This window comes from Oncorhynchus keta, unplaced genomic scaffold (assembly GCF_023373465.1).
Source record: "Oncorhynchus keta strain PuntledgeMale-10-30-2019 unplaced genomic scaffold, Oket_V2 Un_scaffold_9243_pilon_pilon, whole genome shotgun sequence".
In the NCBI taxonomy this organism is placed as follows: domain Eukaryota; kingdom Metazoa; phylum Chordata; class Actinopteri; order Salmoniformes; family Salmonidae; genus Oncorhynchus; species Oncorhynchus keta.
In genome coordinates, this window is record NW_026291013.1 from 295790 (window position 1) to 310851 (window position 15062).

The following is a 15062-nucleotide window of genomic DNA, read 5'->3' on the forward strand; positions in this document are numbered from 1 at the left end:
GCTACAGGTCAGGTCCTATTGATGTGATTACGCTACGCTACGCTACAGGTCAGGTCCTATTGATGTGATTACGCTACGCTACAGGTCAGGTCCTATTGATGTGATTATGCTACGCTACAGGTCAGGTCCTATTGATGTGATTACGCTACGCTACAGGTCAGGTCCTATTGATGTGATTACGCTACGCTACAGGTCAGGTCTTATTGATGTGATTATGCTACAGGTCAGGTCCTATTGATGTGATTATGCTACGCTACAGGTCAGGCAGGTCCTATTGATGTGATTATGCTACGCTACAGGTCAGGTCCTATTGATGTGATTATGCTACTCTACAGGTCAGGTCCTATTGATGTGATTATGCTACGCTACAGGTCAGGTCCTATTGATGTGATTACGCTACACTACAGGTCAGGTCCTATTGATGTGATTATGCTACAGGTCAGGTCCTATTGATGTGATTATGCTACGCTACAGGTCAGGTCCTATTGATGTGATTATGCTACGCTACGCTACAGGTCAGGTCCTATTGATGTGATTACGCTACGCTACAGGTCAGGTCCTATTGATGTGATTATGCTACGCTACAGGTCAGGTCCTATTGATGTGATTACGCTACGCTACAGGTCAGGTCCTATTGATGTGATTATGCTACGCTACAGGTCAGGTCCTATTGATGTGATTATGCTACGCTACAGGTCAGGTCCTATTGATGTGATTATGCTACGCTACAGGTCAGGTCCTATTGATGTGATTATGCTACGCTACAGGTCAGGTCCTATTGATGTGATTATGCTACAGGTCAGGTCCTATTGATGTGATTATGCTACGCTACAGGTCAGGTCCTATTGATGTGATTATGCTACGCTACAGGTCAGGTCCTATTGATGTGATTATGCTACGCTACAGGTCAGGTCCTATTGATGTGATTATGCTACGCTACAGGTCAGGTCCTATTGATGTGATTATGCTACGCTACAGGTCAGGTCCTATTGATGTGATTATGCTACGCAACAGGTCAGGTCCTATTGATGTGATTATGCTACGCTACAGGTCAGGTCCTATTGATGTGATTATGCTACGCTACAGGTCAGGTCCTATTGATGTGATTATGCTACGCTACAGGTCAGGTCCTATTGATGTGATTATGCTACGCTACAGGTCAGGTCCTATTGATGTGATTATGCTACGCTACAGGTCAGGTCCTATTGATGTGATTATGCTACGCTACAGGTCAGGTCCTATTGATGTGATTATGCTACAGGTCAGGTCCTATTGATGTGATTATGCTACGCTACAGGTCAGGTCCTATTGATGTGATTATGCTATGCTACAGGTCAGGTCCTATTGATGTGATTATGCTACGCTACAGGTCAGGTCCTATTGATGTGATTATGCTACGCTACAGGTCAGGTCCTATTGATGTGATTATGCTACGCTACAGGTCAGGTCCTATTGATGTGATTATGCTACGCTACAGGTCAGGTCCTATTGATGTGATTATGCTACGCTACAGGTCAGGTCCTATTGATGTGATTATGCTACAGGTCAGGTCCTATTGATGTGATTATGCTACGCTACAGGTCAGGTCCTATTGATGTGATTACGCTACGCTACGCTACGCTACGCTACAGGTCAGGTCCTATTGATGTGATTATGCTACGCTACAGGTCAGGTCCTATTGATGTGATTATGCTACGCTAAAGGTCAGGTCCTATTGATGTGACTATGCTACGCTACAGGTCAGGTCCTATTGATGTGATTATGCTACGCTACAGGTCAGGTCCTATTGATGTGATTATGCTACGCTACAGGTCAGGTCCTATTGATGTGATTACGCTACGCTACAGGTCAGGTCCTATTGATGTGATTATGCTACACTACAGGTCAGGTCCTATTGATGTGATTATGCTACGCTACAGGTCAGGTCCTATTGATGTGATTATGCTACGCTACAGGTCAGGTCCTATTGATGTGATTATGCTACGCTACGCTACAGGTCAGGTCCTATTGATGTGATTTACGCTACGCTACAGGTCAGGTCCTATTGATGTGATTATGCTACGCTACAGGTCAGGTCCTATTGATGTGATTATGCTACGCTACAGGTCAGGTCCTATTGATGTGATTATGCTACGCTACAGGTCAGGTCCTATTGATGTGATTATGCTACGCTACAGGTCAGGTCCTATTGATGTGATTATGCTACGCTACGCTACAGGTCAGGTCCTATTGATGTGATTTACGCTACGCTACAGGTCAGGTCCTATTGATGTGATTATGCTACAGGTCAGGTCCTATTGATGTGATTATGCTACGCTACAGGTCAGGTCCTATTGATGTGATTACGCTACGCTACAGGTCAGGTCCTATTGATGTGATTACGCTACGCACAGGTCAGGTCCTATTGATGTGATTATTACGCTACGCTACGCTACAGGTCAGGTCCTATTGATGTGATTATTACGCTACGCTACAGGTCAGGTCCTATTGATGTGATTATGCTACGCTACAGGTCAGGTCCTATTGATGTGATTATGCTACGCTACAGGTCAGGTCCTATTGATGTGATTACGCTACGCTACAGGTCAGGTCCTATTGATGTGATTACGCTACGCTACGCTACAGGTCAGGTCCTATTGATGTGATTATGCTACGCTACAGGTCAGGTCCTATTGATGTGATTACGCTACACTACAGGTCAGGTCCTATTGATGTGATTATGCTACAGGTCAGGTCCTATTGATGTGATTATGCTACGCTACAGGTCAGGTCCTATTGATGTGATTATGCTACGCTACAGGTCAGGTCCTATTGATGTGATTATGCTACGCTACAGGTCAGGTCCTATTGATGTGATTACGCTACACTACAGGTCAGGTCCTATTGATGTGATTATGCTACAGGTCAGGTCCTATTGATGTGATTATGCTACGCTACAGGTCAGGTCCTATTGATGTGATTACGCTACGCTACAGGTCAGGTCCTATTGATGTGATTATGCTACGCTACAGGTCAGGTCCTATTGATGTGATTACGCTACGCTACAGGTCAGGTCCTATTGATGTGATTATGCTACGCTACAGGTCAGGTCCTATTGATGTGATTACGCTACGCTACAGGTCAGGTCCTATTGATGTGATTACGCTACGCTACAGGTCAGGTCTTATTGATGTGATTATGCTACAGGTCAGGTCCTATTGATGTGATTATGCTACGCTACAGGTCAGGCAGGTCCTATTGATGTGATTATGCTACGCTACAGGTCAGGTCCTATTGATGTGATTATGCTACTCTACAGGTCAGGTCCTATTGATGTGATTATGCTACGCTACAGGTCAGGTCCTATTGATGTGATTACGCTACACTACAGGTCAGGTCCTATTGATGTGATTATGCTACAGGTCAGGTCCTATTGATGTGATTATGCTACGCTACAGGTCAGGTCCTATTGATGTGATTATGCTACGCTACAGGTCAGGTCCTATTGATGTGATTACGCTACGCTACAGGTCAGGTCCTATTGATGTGATTATGCTACGCTACAGGTCAGGTCCTATTGATGTGATTACGCTACGCTACAGGTCAGGTCCTATTGATGTGATTATGCTACGCTACAGGTCAGGTCCTATTGATGTGATTATGCTACGCTACAGGTCAGGTCCTATTGATGTGATTATGCTACGCTACAGGTCAGGTCCTATTGATGTGATTATGCTACGCTACAGGTCAGGTCCTATTGATGTGATTATGCTACGCTACAGGTCAGGTCCTATTGATGTGATTATGCTACGCTACAGGTCAGGTCCTATTGATGTGATTATGCTACGCTACAGGTCAGGTCCTATTGATGTGATTATGCTACGCTACAGGTCAGGTCCTATTGATGTGATTATGCTACGCAACAGGTCAGGTCCTATTGATGTGATTATGCTACGCTACAGGTCAGGTCCTATTGATGTGATTATGCTACGCTACAGGTCAGGTCCTATTGATGTGATTACGCTACAGGTCAGGTCCTATTGATGTGACTATGCTACGCTACAGGTCAGGTCCTATTGATGTGATTATGCTACGCTACAGGTCAGGTCCTATTGATGTGATTATGCTACGCTACAGGTCAGGTCCTATTGATGTGATTATGCTACGCTACAGGTCAGGTCCTATTGATGTGATTATGCTACGCTACAGGTCAGGTCCTATTGATGTGATTACGCTACGCTACGCTACAGGTCAGGTCCTATTGATGTGATTATGCTACGCTACAGGTCAGGTCCTATTGATGTGATTATGCTACGCTACAGGTCAGGTCCTATTGATGTGATTATGCTACAGGTCAGGTCCTATTGATGTGATTATGCTACGCTACAGGTCAGGTCCTATTGATGTGATTATGCTACGCTACAGGTCAGGTCCTATTGATGTGATTACGCTACGCTACGCTACAGGTCAGGTCCTATTGATGTGATTATGCTACGCTACAGGTCAGGTCCTATTGATGTGATTATGCTACGCTACAGGTCAGGTCCTATTGATGTGATTATGCTACGCTACAGGTCAGGTCCTATTGATGTGATTATGCTACACTACAGGTCAGGTCCTATTGATGTGATTATGCTACGCTACAGGTCAGGTCCTATTGATGTGATTATGCTACGCTACAGGTCAGGTCCTATTGATGTGATTATGCTACAGGTCAGGTCCTATTGATGTGACTATGCTACGCTACAGGTCAGGTCCTATTGATGTGATTATGCTACGCTACAGGTCAGGTCCTATTGATGTGATTATGCTACGCTACAGGTCAGGTCCTATTGATGTGATTATGCTACGCTACAGGTCAGGTCCTATTGATGTGATTATGCTACGCTACAGGTCAGGTCCTATTGATGTGATTATGCTACGCTACAGGTCAGGTCCTATTGATGTGATTATGCTACAGGTCAGGTCCTATTGATGTGATTATGCTACGCTACAGGTCAGGTCCTATTGATGTGATTATGCTACGCTACAGGTCAGGTCCTATTGATGTGATTACGCTACGCTACAGGTCAGGTCCTATTGATGTGATTATGCTACGCTACAGGTCAGGTCCTATTGATGTGATTATGCTACGCTACAGGTCAGGTCCTATTGATGTGATTATGCTACGCTACAGGTCAGGTCCTATTGATGTGATTACGCTACGCTACAGGTCAGGTCCTATTGATGTGATTATGCTACAGGTCAGGTCCTATTGATGTGATTACGCTACGCTACGCTACAGGTCAGGTCCTATTGATGTGACTATGCTACGCTACAGGTCAGGTCCTATTGATGTGATTATGCTACGCTACAGGTCAGGTCCTATTGATGTGATTATGCTACGCTACAGGTCAGGTCCTATTGATGTGATTATGCTACGCTACAGGTCAGGTCCTATTGATGTGATTATGCTACAGGTCAGGTCCTATTGATGTGATTATGCTACGCTACAGGTCAGGTCCTATTGATGTGATTATGCTACGCTACAGGTCAGGTCCTATTGATGTGATTATTACGCTACGCTACAGGTCAGGTCCTATTGATGTGATTATGCTACAGGTCAGGTCCTATTGATGTGATTATGCTACGCTACAGGTCAGGTCCTATTGATGTGACTATGCTACAGGTCAGGTCCTATTGATGTGATTATGCTACGCTACAGGTCAGGTCCTATTGATGTGATTATGCTACGCTACAGGTCAGGTCCTATTGATGTGATTATGCTACGCTACAGGTCAGGTCCTATTGATGTGATTACGCTACGCTACAGGTCAGGTCCTATTGATGTGACTATGCTACGCTACAGGTCAGGTCCTATTGATGTGATTATGCTACGCTACAGGTCAGGTCCTATTGATGTGATTACGCTACGCTACAGGTCAGGTCCTATTGATGTGATTACGCTACGCTACAGGTCAGGTCCTATTGATGTGATTATGCTACGCTACAGGTCAGGTCCTATTGATGTGATTACGCTACGCTACAGGTCAGGTCCTATTGATGTGATTATGCTACAGGTCAGGTCCTATTGATGTGATTATGCTACGCTACAGGTCAGGTCCTATTGATGTGATTACGCTACGCTACAGGTCAGGTCCTATTGATGTGATTATGCTACGCTACAGGTCAGGTCCTATTGATGTGATTATGCTACAGGTCAGGTCCTATTGATGTGATTACGCTACGCTACGCTACAGGTCAGGTCCTATTGATGTGATTACGCTACAGGTCAGGTCCTATTGATGTGATTATGCTACGCTACAGGTCAGGTCCTATTGATGTGATTACGCTACGCTACAGGTCAGGTCCTATTGATGTGATTACGCTACGCTACAGGTCAGGTCCTATTGATGTGATTACGCTACAGGTCAGGTCCTATTGATGTGATTACGCTACAGGTCAGGTCCTATTGATGTGATTACGCTACGCTACAGGTCAGGTCCTATTGATGTGATTATGCTACGCTACAGGTCAGGTCCTATTGATGTGATTACGCTACGCTACAGGTCAGGTCCTATTGATGTGATTATGCTACGCTACAGGTCAGGTCCTATTGATGTGATTATGCTACGCTACAGGTCAGGTCCTATTGATGTGATTATGCTACGCTACAGGTCAGGTCCTATTGATGTGATTATGCTACGCTACAGGTCAGGTCCTATTGATGTGATTATGCTACGCTACAGGTCAGGTCCTATTGATGTGATTATGCTACGCTACAGGTCAGGTCCTATTGATGTGACTATGCTACGCTACAGGTCAGGTCCTATTGATGTGATTATGCTACGCTACAGGTCAGGTCCTATTGATGTGATTATGCTACGCTACAGGTCAGGTCCTATTGATGTGACTATGCTACGCTACAGGTCAGGTCCTATTGATGTGATTATGCTACGCTACAGGTCAGGTCCTATTGATGTGATTATGCTACGCTACAGGTCAGGTCCTATTGATGTGATTATGCTACGCTACAGGTCAGGTCCTATTGATGTGATTACGCTACGCTACGCTACAGGTCAGGTCCTATTGATGTGACTATGCTACGCTACAGGTCAGGTCCTATTGATGTGATTATGCTACGCTACAGGTCAGGTCCTATTGATGTGATTATGCTACGCTACAGGTCAGGTCCTATTGATGTGATTATGCTACAGGTCAGGTCCTATTGATGTGATTATGCTACGCTACAGGTCAGGTCCTATTGATGTGATTATGCTACGCTACAGGTCAGGTCCTATTGATGTGATTATGCTACGCTACAGGTCAGGTCCTATTGATGTGATTATGCTACGCTACAGGTCAGGTCCTATTGATGTGATTACGCTACGCTACAGGTCAGGTCCTATTGATGTGATTACGCTACGCTACAGGTCAGGTCCTATTGATGTGATTATGCTACGCTACAGGTCAGGTCCTATTGATGTGATTACGCTACGCTACAGGTCAGGTCCTATTGATGTGATTATGCTACAGGTCAGGTCCTATTGATGTGATTATGCTACGCTACAGGTCAGGTCCTATTGATGTGATTACGCTACGCTACGCTACAGGTCAGGTCCTATTGATGTGATTATGCTACGCTACAGGTCAGGTCCTATTGATGTGATTATGCTACGCTACAGGTCAGGTCCTATTGATGTGATTACGCTACGCTACAGGTCAGGTCCTATTGATGTGATTATGCTACAGGTCAGGTCCTATTGATGTGATTATGCTACGCTACAGGTCAGGTCCTATTGATGTGATTACGCTACGCTACAGGTCAGGTCCTATTGATGTGATTATGCTACGCTACAGGTCAGGTCCTATTGATGTGATTACGCTACGCTACAGGTCAGGTCCTATTGATGTGATTATGCTACAGGTCAGGTCCTATTGATGTGATTATGCTACGCTACAGGTCAGGTCCTATTGATGTGATTACGCTACGCTACGCTACAGGTCAGGTCCTATTGATGTGATTATGCTACGCTACAGGTCAGGTCCTATTGATGTGATTATGCTACGCTACAGGTCAGGTCCTATTGATGTGATTACGCTACGCTACAGGACAGGTCCTATTGATGTGATTATGCTACTCTACAGGTCAGGTCCTATTGATGCGATTATGCTACGCTACAGGTCAGGCAGGTCCTAATGATGTGATTATGCTACGCTACAGGTCAGGTCCTATTGATGTGATTATGCTACTCTACAGGTCAGGTCCTATTGATGTGACTATGCTACGCTACAGGTCAGGTCCTATTGATGTGACTATGCTACGCTACAGGTCAGGTCCTATTGATGTGATTATGCTACAGGTCAGGTCCTATTGATGTGATTATGCTACGCTACAGGTCAGGTCCTATTGATGTGACTATGCTACGCTACAGGTCAGGTCCTATTGATGTGACTATGCTACGCTACAGGTCAGGTCCTATTGATGTGATTACGCTACGCTACAGGTCAGGTCCTATTGATGTGATTATGCTACAGGTCAGGTCCTATTGATGTGATTATGCTACGCTACAGGTCAGGTCCTATTGATGTGATTACGCTACGCTACAGGTCAGGTCCTATTGATGTGATTATGCTACGCTACAGGTCAGGTCCTATTGATGTGATTATGCTACGCTACAGGTCAGGTCCTATTGATGTGATTACGCTACGCTACAGGTCAGGTCCTATTGATGTGATTACGCTACAGGTCAGGTCCTATTGATGTGATTACGCTACGCTACAGGTCAGGTCCTATTGATGTGATTACGCTACGCTACAGGTCAGGTCCTATTGATGTGACTACGCTACGCTACAGGTCAGGTCCTATTGATGTGATTATGCTACGCTACAGGTCAGGTCCTATTGATGTGATTACGCTACACTACAGGACAGGTCCTATTGATGTGATTATGCTACGCTACAGGTCAGGTCCTATTGATGTGATTATGCTACGCTACAGGTCAGGTCCTATTGATGTGATTATGCTACGCTACAGGTCAGGCAGGTCCTATTGATGTGATTATGCTACGCTACAGGTCAGGTCCTATTGATGTGATTATGCTACTCTACAGGTCAGGTCCTATTGATGTGACTATGCTACGCTACAGGTCAGGTCCTATTGATGTGACTATGCTACGCTACAGGTCAGGTCCTATTGATGTGACTATGCTACGCTACAGGTCAGGTCCTATTGATGTGATTATGCTACAGGTCAGGTCCTATTGATGTGATTATGCTACGCTACAGGTCAGGTCCTATTGATGTGACTATGCTACGCTACAGGTCAGGTCCTATTGATGTGACTATGCTACGCTACAGGTCAGGTCCTATTGATGTGACTATGCTACGCTACAGGTCAGGTCCTATTGATGTGATTATGCTACGCTACAGGTCAGGTCCTATTGATGTGATTACGCTACAGGTCAGGTCCTATTGATGTGATTATGCTACGCTACAGGTCAGGTCCTATTGATGTGATTATGCTACGCTACAGGTCAGGTCCTATTGATGTGATTATGCTACGCTACAGGTCAGGTCCTATTGATGTGACTATGCTACGCTACAGGTCAGGTCCTATTGATGTGACTATGCTACGCTACAGGTCAGGTCCTATTGATGTGATTATGCTACGCTACAGGTCAGGTCCTATTGATGTGATTATGCTACGCTACGCTACAGGTCAGGTCCTATTGATGTGATTACGACGCTACGCTACGCTACGCTACAGGTCAGGTCCTATTGATGTGATTATGCTACGCTACAGGTCAGGTCCTATTGATGTGATTACGCTACACTACAGGTCAGGTCCTATTGATGTGATTACGCTACGCAACAGGTCAGGTCCTATTGATGTGATTATGCTACGCTACAGGTCAGGTCCTATTGATGTGATTACGCTACGCTACAGGTCAGGTCCTATTGATGTGATTACGCTACGCTACAGGTCAGGTCCTATTGATGTGATTATGCTACACTACAGGTCAGGTCCTATTGATGTGATTATGCTACGCTACGCTACAGGTCAGGTCCTATTGATGTGATTATGCTACGCTACAGGTCAGGTCCTATTGATGTGATTATGCTACGCTACAGGTCAGGTCCTATTGATGTGATTACGCTACAGGTCAGGTCCTATTGATGTGATTACGCTACGCTACAGGTCAGGTCCTATTGATGTGATTATGCTACGCTACAGGTCAGGTCCTATTGATGTGATTATGCTACGCTACAGGTCAGGTCCTATTGATGTGATTACGCTACAGGTCAGGTCCTATTGATGTGATTACGCTACGCTACAGGTCAGGTCCTATTGATGTGATTATGCTACGCTACAGGTCAGGTCCTATTGATGTGATTACGCTACGCTACAGGACAGGTCCTATTGATGTGATTATGCTACTCTACAGGTCAGGTCCTATTGATGTGATTATGCTACGCTACAGGTCAGGCAGGTCCTAATGATGTGATTATGCTACGCTACAGGTCAGGTCCTATTGATGTGATTATGCTACTCTACAGGTCAGGTCCTATTGATGTGACTATGCTACGCTACAGGTCAGGTCCTATTGATGTGACTATGCTACGCTACAGGTCAGGTCCTATTGATGTGATTATGCTACAGGTCAGGTCCTATTGATGTGATTATGCTACGCTACAGGTCAGGTCCTATTGATGTGACTATGCTACGCTACAGGTCAGGTCCTATTGATGTGACTATGCTACGCTACAGGTCAGGTCCTATTGATGTGATTACGCTACGCTACAGGTCAGGTCCTATTGATGTGATTATGCTACAGGTCAGGTCCTATTGATGTGATTATGCTACGCTACAGGTCAGGTCCTATTGATGTGATTACGCTACGCTACAGGTCAGGTCCTATTGATGTGATTATGCTACGCTACAGGTCAGGTCCTATTGATGTGATTACGCTACGCTACGCTACAGGTCAGGTCCTATTGATGTGATTACGCTACAGGTCAGGTCCTATTGATGTGATTACGCTACGCTACAGGTCAGGTCCTATTGATGTGACTACGCTACGCTACAGGTCAGGTCCTATTGATGTGATTATGCTACGCTACAGGTCAGGTCCTATTGATGTGATTACGCTACACTACAGGACAGGTCCTATTGATGTGATTATGCTACGCTACAGGTCAGGTCCTATTGATGTGATTATGCTACGCTACAGGTCAGGTCCTATTGATGTGATTATGCTACGCTACAGGTCAGGTCCTATTGATGTGATTATGCTACTCTACAGGTCAGGTCCTATTGATGTGACTATGCTACGCTACAGGTCAGGTCCTATTGATGTGACTATGCTACGCTACAGGTCAGGTCCTATTGATGTGACTATGCTACGCTACAGGTCAGGTCCTATTGATGTGATTATGCTACAGGTCAGGTCCTATTGATGTGATTATGCTACGCTACAGGTCAGGTCCTATTGATGTGATTATGCTACGCTACAGGTCAGGTCCTATTGATGTGACTATGCTACGCTACAGGTCAGGTCCTATTGATGTGACTATGCTACGCTACAGGTCAGGTCCTATTGATGTGATTACGCTCAGGTCAGGTCCTATTGATGTGATTACGCTACAGGTCAGGTCCTATTGATGTGATTATGCTACGCTACAGGTCAGGTCCTATTGATGTGATTATGCTACGCTACAGGTCAGGTCCTATTGATGTGATTATGCTACGCTACAGGTCAGGTCCTATTGATGTGACTATGCTACGCTACAGGTCAGGTCCTATTGATGTGACTATGCTACGCTACAGGTCAGGTCCTATTGATGTGATTATGCTACGCTACAGGTCAGGTCCTATTGATGTGATTATGCTACGCTACGCTACAGGTCAGGTCCTATTGATGTGATTACGCTACGCTACGCTACAGGTCAGGTCCTATTGATGTGATTATGCTACGCTACAGGTCAGGTCCTATTGATGTGATTACGCTACACTACAGGTCAGGTCCTATTGATGTGATTACGCTACGCAACAGGTCAGGTCCTATTGATGTGATTATGCTACGCTACAGGTCAGGTCCTATTGATGTGATTACGCTACGCTACAGGTCAGGTCCTATTGATGTGATTACGCTACGCTACAGGTCAGGTCCTATTGATGTGATTATGCTACACTACAGGTCAGGTCCTATTGATGTGATTATGCTACGCTACGCTACAGGTCAGGTCCTATTGATGTGATTATGCTACGCTACGCTACAGGTCAGGTCCTATTGATGTGATTATGCTACGCTACGCTACAGGTCAGGTCCTATTGATGTGATTATGCTACGCTACAGGTCAGGTCCTATTGATGTGATTATGCTACGCTACAGGTCAGGTCCTATTGATGTGATTATGCTACGCTACAGGTCAGGTCCTATTGATGTGATTATGCTACGCTACAGGTCAGGTCCTATTGATGTGATTATGCTACGCTACAGGTCAGGTCCTATTGATGTGATTATGCTACGCTACAGGTCAGGTCCTATTGATGTGATTATGCTACGCTACGCTACAGGTCAGGTCCTATTGATGTGATTACGCTACGCTACGCTACAGGTCAGGTCCTATTGATGTGATTATGCTACAGGTCAGGTCCTATTGATGTGATTATGCTACGCTACAGGTCAGGTCCTATTGATGTGATTACGCTACGCTACAGGTCAGGTCCTATTGATGTGATTACGCTACGCTACAGGTCAGGTCCTATTGATGTGATTATGCTACGCTACGCTACGCTACGCTACAGGTCAGGTCCTATTGATGTGATTATGCTACGCTACGCTACAGGTCAGGTCCTATTGATGTGATTATGCTACGCTACAGGTCAGGTCCTATTGATGTGATTATGCTACGCTACAGGTCAGGTCCTATTGATGTGATTATGCTACGCTACGCTACAGGTCAGGTCCTATTGATGTGATTACGCTACGCTACGCTACAGGTCAGGTCCTATTGATGTGATTATGCTACGCTACAGGTCAGGTCCTATTGATGTGATTACGCTACACTACAGGTCAGGTCCTATTGATGTGATTATGCTACAGGTCAGGTCCTATTGATGTGATTATGCTACGCTACAGGTCAGGTCCTATTGATGTGATTATGCTACAGGTCAGGTCCTATTGATGTGATTATGCTACGCTACAGGTCAGGTCCTATTGATGTGATTACGCTACACTACAGGTCAGGTCCTATTGATGTGATTATGCTACAGGTCAGGTCCTATTGATGTGATTACGCTACGCTACAGGTCAGGTCCTATTGATGTGATTACGCTACGCTACAGGTCAGGTCCTATTGATGTGATTACGCTACGCTACGCTACAGGTCAGGTCCTATTGATGTGATTACGCTACGCTACAGGTCAGGTCCTATTGATGTGATTATGCTACGCTACAGGTCAGGTCCTATTGATGTGATTACGCTACGCTACAGGTCAGGTCCTATTGATGTGATTACGCTACGCTACAGGTCAGGTCTTATTGATGTGATTATGCTACAGGTCAGGTCCTATTGATGTGATTATGCTACGCTACAGGTCAGGCAGGTCCTATTGATGTGATTATGCTACGCTACAGGTCAGGTCCTATTGATGTGATTATGCTACTCTACAGGTCAGGTCCTATTGATGTGATTATGCTACGCTACAGGTCAGGTCCTATTGATGTGATTACGCTACACTACAGGTCAGGTCCTATTGATGTGATTATGCTACAGGTCAGGTCCTATTGATGTGATTATGCTACGCTACAGGTCAGGTCCTATTGATGTGATTATGCTACGCTACGCTACAGGTCAGGTCCTATTGATGTGATTACGCTACGCTACAGGTCAGGTCCTATTGATGTGATTATGCTACGCTACAGGTCAGGTCCTATTGATGTGATTACGCTACGCTACAGGTCAGGTCCTATTGATGTGATTATGCTACGCTACAGGTCAGGTCCTATTGATGTGATTATGCTACGCTACAGGTCAGGTCCTATTGATGTGATTATGCTACGCTACAGGTCAGGTCCTATTGATGTGATTATGCTACGCTACAGGTCAGGTCCTATTGATGTGATTATGCTACGCTACAGGTCAGGTCCTATTGATGTGATTATGCTACGCTACAGGTCAGGTCCTATTGATGTGATTATGCTACGCTACAGGTCAGGTCCTATTGATGTGATTATGCTACGCTACAGGTCAGGTCCTATTGATGTGATTATGCTACGCTACAGGTCAGGTCCTATTGATGTGATTATGCTACGCTACAGGTCAGGTCCTATTGATGTGATTACGCTACGCTACGCTACAGGTCAGGTCCTATTGATGTGATTACGCTACAGGTCAGGTCCTATTGATGTGATTATGCTACGCTACAGGTCAGGTCCTATTGATGTGATTACGCTACGCTACAGGTCAGGTCCTATTGATGTGATTACGCTACGCTACAGGTCAGGTCCTATTGATGTGATTACGCTACAGGTCAGGTCCTATTGATGTGATTACGCTACGCTACAGGTCAGGTCCTATTGATGTGACTACGCTACGCTACAGGTCAGGTCCTATTGATGTGATTATGCTACGCTACAGGTCAGGTCCTATTGATGTGATTACGCTACGCTACAGGACAGGTCCTATTGATGTGATTATGCTACTCTACAGGTCAGGTCCTATTGATGTGATTATGCTACGCTACAGGTCAGGTCCTATTGATGTGACTATGCTACGCTACAGGTCAGGTCCTATTGATGTGATTATGCTACGCTACAGGTCAGGTCCTATTGATGTGACTATGCTACGCTACAGGTCAGGTCCTATTGATGTGACTATGCTACGCTACAGGTCAGGTCCTATTGATGTGATTATGCTACGCTACAGGTCAGGTCCTATTGAAAAAAAAAATAATACATTTTTTTATTTCACCTTTATTTAACCAGGTAGGCAAGTTGAGAACAAGTTCTCATTTACAATTGTGACCTGGCCAAGATAAAGCAAAGCAGTTCGACAGATACAACGACACAAAGTTACACATGGAGTAAAACAAACAT

At 45.1% G+C, this 15062-nt stretch overlaps 1 protein-coding gene across 2 annotated transcripts in view; it reads right to left on the reverse strand.

Annotated features, from left to right (window-relative positions):
- Nucleotides 1-15062, reverse strand: part of homer2 (homer scaffold protein 2) — a 113119-nt gene that overhangs the window by 96939 nt on the left and 1118 nt on the right. The gene's annotated exons all lie outside the window — the stretch shown is intronic.